General features: G+C 42.8%; 1 long non-coding RNA gene across 1 annotated transcript; it reads right to left on the minus strand.

The window, feature by feature from the left end:
- Nucleotides 1–1,871: 1,871 nt before the first annotated feature.
- Nucleotides 1,872–4,019, minus strand: LOC131709697 (uncharacterized). The gene is made up of 2 exons (XR_009311574.1): nt 3,635–4,019; nt 1,872–2,454 (listed from the first exon to the last, which is right to left on the minus strand). It is a non-coding gene; the product is annotated as an uncharacterized LOC131709697 (long non-coding RNA).
- Nucleotides 4,020–6,000: the final 1,981 nt, after the last annotated feature.

The following is a 6,000-nucleotide window of genomic DNA, read 5'->3' on the forward strand; positions in this document are numbered from 1 at the left end:
ACTTACTTTTATTCAGGAGAGTGAAGCAAATGAGAAAACTGGTCTTCATTTCGGTAAAGGGCGGACTAGTCCTTGAAAGTGACTCCTTCAGGGGAATTAAGACTTGAGAATAGATTGGAAAAGCAAACAGACCTAATACCCTTGGTTACGCAATACCCATTGTAAAAATTATACTGCCGAGATTTTATAGTAAAAGTACACACAACAACACCTGCCATATCACTGTCAATAGGGTGACAATGGGACTGATTCACCTGCCATAGCACTGTCAATAGCACAGCATGGGACTGATTCACCTGCCAAAGCACTGTCAATAGCACACCATGGGACTGATTCACCTGCCATAGCACTGTCAATAGCACACCATGGGACTGATTCACCTACCATAGCACTGTCAATAGCACAGCATGGGACCGATTCACCTGCCATAGCACTGTCAATAGCACACCATGGGACTGATTCACCTGCCATAACACTGTCAATAGCACAGCATGGGACCGATTCACCTGCCACAGCACTGTCAATAGCACACCGTGGGACTGATTCACCTGCCATAGCACTGTCAATAGCACAGCATGGGACTAATTCACCTGCCATAGCACTGTCAATAGCACAGCATGGGACTGATTCACCTGCCAAAGCACTGTCAATAGCACACCATGGGACTGATTCACCTGCCATAGCACTGTCAATAGCACAGCATGGGACTGATTCACCTGCCATAGCACTGTCAATAGCACACCATGGGACTGATTCAACTGCCATAGCACTGTCAATAGCACACCATGGGACTGATTCACCTACCATAGCACTGTCAATAGCACAGCATGGGACCGATTCACCTGCCATAGCACTGTCAATAGCACACCATGGGACTGATTCACCTGCCATAACACTGTCAATAGCACAGCATGGGACCGATTCACCTGCCACAGCACTGTCAATAGCACACCGTGGGACTGATTCACCTGCCATAGCACTGTCAATAGCACAGCATGGGACCGATTCACCTGCACAGCACTGTCAATAGCACACCGTGGGACTGATTCACCTGCCATAGCACTGTCAATAGCACAGCATGGGACTGATTCACCTGCCATAGCACTGTCAATAGGGTGACCATGGGACTATTGATAGATACACACACTTTGTTTATTTTTTAATAAATTTTAATTAAAATTTTTATTGGTACAAACATACAGCATTTAAAAGCACAATGTGACAATAATTTTGCAAGCAATTACAAAGAAAATACTTTAAAATGCATCATATTTACCTCAGTATTGATAACTGTGGCTACAGGCAGCCTGGCTTTAACATTGGGGTCTATGGGATGAGAAACAGCCTGGCTTTAACATTGGGGTCTATGAGGAGAAACAGCCTGGCTTTAACATTGGGGTCTATGAGGAGAAACAGCCTGGCTTTAACATTGGGGTCTATGGGATGAGAAACAGCCTGGCTTTAACATTGGGGTCTATGGAGAGAAACAGCCTGGCTTTAACATTGGGGTCTATGAGGAGAAACAGTCTGGTTTTAACATTGGGGTCTATGGATGAGAAACAGCCTGGCTTTAACATTGGGGTCTATGGAGAGAAACAGTCTGGCTTTAACACTGGGGTCTATGGGATGAGAAACAGCCTGGCTTTAACATTGGGGTCTATGAGGAGAAACAGCCTGGCTTTAACATTGGGGTCTATGGAGAGAAACAGCCTGGCTTTAACATTGGGGTCTATGAGGAGAAACAGCCTGGCTTTAACATTGGGGTCTATGAGGAGAAACAGCCTGGCTTTAACATTGGGGTCTATGAGGAGAAACAGCCTGGCTTTAACATTGGGGTCTATGAGGAGAAACAGCCTGGCTTTAACATTGGGGTCTATGGGATGAGAAACAGCCTGGCTTTAACATTGGGGTCTATGAGGAGAAACAGCCTGGCTTTAACATTGGGGTCTATGGAGAGAAACAGTCTGGCTTTAACACTGGGGTCTATGGGATGAGAAACAGTCTGGCTTTAACATTCAGAATAATGTTTTAGAAGATGATGTTTCAGAAGATGATGTTTCAGAAGATTGTTTCAGAAGATGATGTTTCACAAGATGATGTTTCAGAAGATGATGTTTCAGAAGATTGTTTCAGAAGATGATGTTTCACAAGATGATGTTTCAGAAGATGATGTTTCAGAAGATGATGTTTCAGAAGATTGTTTCAGAAGATGATGTTTCAGAAGATGATGTTTCAGAAGATGATGTTTCAGAAGATGATGTTTCAGAAGATTGTTTCAGAAGATGATGTTTCACAAGACGATGTTTCAGAAGATGATGTTTCAGAAGATGATGCTTCAGACTCCTACTCTCATTTCACGGGTGCAGCAGGGGGGCTCCCCTCATCTCCCTGGACCCCTCCATCATCACTTGGACTGTTCATCAGATCCTTATACTGACTCTTGAAGAAACCAGCCTGGGAGACAGAGAGATATAGAGAGAGAGATATAGAGAGACACACACAGACACGGTCAGACAAACAGACAGAGACACACAGACACCGTGTGACAGGGGGCTCCCGAGTGGCGCATCCAGTAAAGGCGCTCCGCGTGGAGTGCAGAATGCACCCTATAGCCTGGAGATCGCAGGTTCAAATCCGGGCTATGTCATTGCCGAACGTGACCGGGGGTTCCTAGGGGATGGCGCACAATTGGCCGAGCGCCGGGTAGGGAGGGCTTAGGTCGGCAGGGCAATCCATGGTTCACCGCGCACCAGCGACCCCCTGTGGCTGACAGGGTGCCTGCGGGTCTGCAGTGGAGCCGTTCAGATCTGTGTTGTCCTCCAGCACTATAGGTCTGGTGGCTTTGCTGTGGATCCGCAGTACGAAAAATGACAGCTTGGCAGGAACACGTTTTGGAGGACGCGTGTTTCAGCCTCCGTTTCCCGTGTGGCCCGGGGGGGTTGCAGCGGTGAACCAGGATAAAAATAATAATTGGGCATTCCAAATTGGGGAGGAAACCGGGGTAAAAACCATTGTTGATGAATTTTTTTTTTTTTTTTTTAAAGACACCGTGTGACAGACAGACACAGAGATATAGAGAGAGACACACAGACACAGTCAGACAGACATAAACAGACAGACATAGTGACAGAGACACAGAGAGAGAGTGAGAGACACACACAGGAGGGAGAGGGGGAGGAGGGCAGGACGGAGAGAGGGAGAGTGGGAGAGTGGGAGGAGGGAGGAGGGAGGAGGATGGAGGGGAGGAGGGAGGAGGGAGGAGGGGAGAGGGTGGAGGGGAGGAGGGAGAGGAGGGAGAGGATGGAGGGGAGGAGGGAGAGGATAGAGGGGAGGAGGGAGGGGGAAAAGGGGAGGTGGGAGGAGGGGAGGAGGGAGAGGTAGAGGGCACAATGGGAGGAGGGGAGGAGGGGAGGAGGGAGGAGGGAGATGGTGGAGGGGAGATGGGAGGAGGGGAGGAGTGGAGGAGGGAGGAGGGAGGAGGGGACAGGGGAGGAGGGAGGAGGGAGGAGGGAGGAGGGAGAGGGGAGGAGGGAGGAGGGGACAGGGGAGGAGGGAGGAGGAAGGAGGGGAGGAGGGAGGAGGGGAGAGTGGGAGGATGGAGAGAGGAGGGGAGGAGGGAGGAGGGGAAGCTCACCTTGTAGAGTCCCGCTGTGATGAGTGCCAGCAGCACCAGCCCCCCCACGCTGCTCCCGATCACCACGGGGAGGTAATTATACTCCTCATAGAGCTCAATACGAGTGAGAGCCTGAGAGAGGAGAGAGAGCACAGTACAGTACAATACACACGAAACACTGTACACTATACACTATACACTAAACACTGTACACTATACACTATACACTATACACTATACACTATACACTAAACACTGTACACTATACACTATACACTATACACTGTATACTATACACTATACACTATACACTATATACTATACACTATACACTATACACTGTACACTATACACTGTACACTATACACTATACACTATACACTGTACACTATACACTATACACTATACACTATACACTATATACTATACACTATACACTATACACGAAACACTGTACACTGTACACTATACACTATACACTATACACTATACACTGTACACTATACACTGTACACTATACACTATATACTATACACTGTACACTATACACTATACACTGTACACTATACACTGTACACTATACACTATACACTAAACACTGTACACTATACACTATACACTGTACACTATACACTGTACACTATACACTATACACTAAACACTGTACACTATACACTATACACTGTACACTATACACTGTACACTATACACTATACACTATACACTATACACTATACACTATACACTGTACACTATACACTATATACTATACACTATACACTAAACACTGTACACTATACACTATACACTATACACTATGTACTATACACTATACACTATACACTGTATACTATACACTATACACTATACACTATACACTGTACACTATACACTATACACTATACACTATACACTATACACTGTACACTATACACTATACACTATACACTATACACTATACACTATACACTATGTACTATACACTATACACTATACACGAAACACTGTACACTGTACACTATACACTATACACTATACACTATACACTGTACACTGTACACTGTACACTATACACTGTACACTATACACTATACACTAAACACTGTACACTATACACTATACACTGTACACTATACACTGTACACTATACACTATACACTAAACACTGTACACTATACACTATACACTGTACACTATACACTGTACACTATACACTATACACTAAACACTGTACACTATACACTATACACTGTACACTATACACTGTACACTATACACTATATACTATACACTATACACTATACACTGTACACTATACACTATACACTATACACTATACACTATACACTGTACACTATACACTATATACTATACACTATACACTAAACACTGTACACTATACACTAAACACTATACACTATGTACTATACACTATACACTATACACTGTACACTAAACACTGTACACTATACACTATACACTATACACTGTACACTGTACACTATACACTATACACTATACACTATACACTGTACACTAAACACTGTACACTATACACTATACACTGTACACTATACACTAAACACTGTACACTATACACTATACACTATACACTAAACACTGTACACTATACACTATACACTATACACTAAACACTGTACACTATACACTATACACTATACACTATACACTGTACACTAAACACTGTACACTATACACTATACACTAAACACTGTACACTATACACTATATACTATACACTGTAAACTATACACTATACACTGTACACTATACACTGTATACTATACACTATACATTATACACTATACACTATACACTGTACACTATACACTATACACTAAACACTATACACTATGTACTATACACTATACACTATACACTGTACACTAAACACTGTACACTATACACTATACACTATACACTGTACACTGTACACTATACACTATACATTGTACACTATACACTATACACTAAACACTGTACACTATACACTATACACTGTACACTATACACTAAACACTGTACACTATACACTATACACTATACACTAAACACTGTACACTATACACTATACACTATACACTAAACACTGTACACTATACACTATACACTATACACTATACACTGTACACTAAACACTGTACACTATACACTAAACACTGTACACTATACTATACTATACACTGTAAACTATACACTATACACTGTACACTATACACTGTATACTATACACTATACATTATACACTATACACTATACACTGTACACTATACACTATACACTATACACTATGTACTATACACTATACACTATACACTGTATACTATACACTGTACACTATACACTATACACTATGTACTATACAC

This window comes from Acipenser ruthenus, chromosome 44, assembly GCF_902713425.1.
Source record: "Acipenser ruthenus chromosome 44, fAciRut3.2 maternal haplotype, whole genome shotgun sequence".
Classification (NCBI taxonomy): Eukaryota; Metazoa; Chordata; class Actinopteri; order Acipenseriformes; family Acipenseridae; genus Acipenser; species Acipenser ruthenus.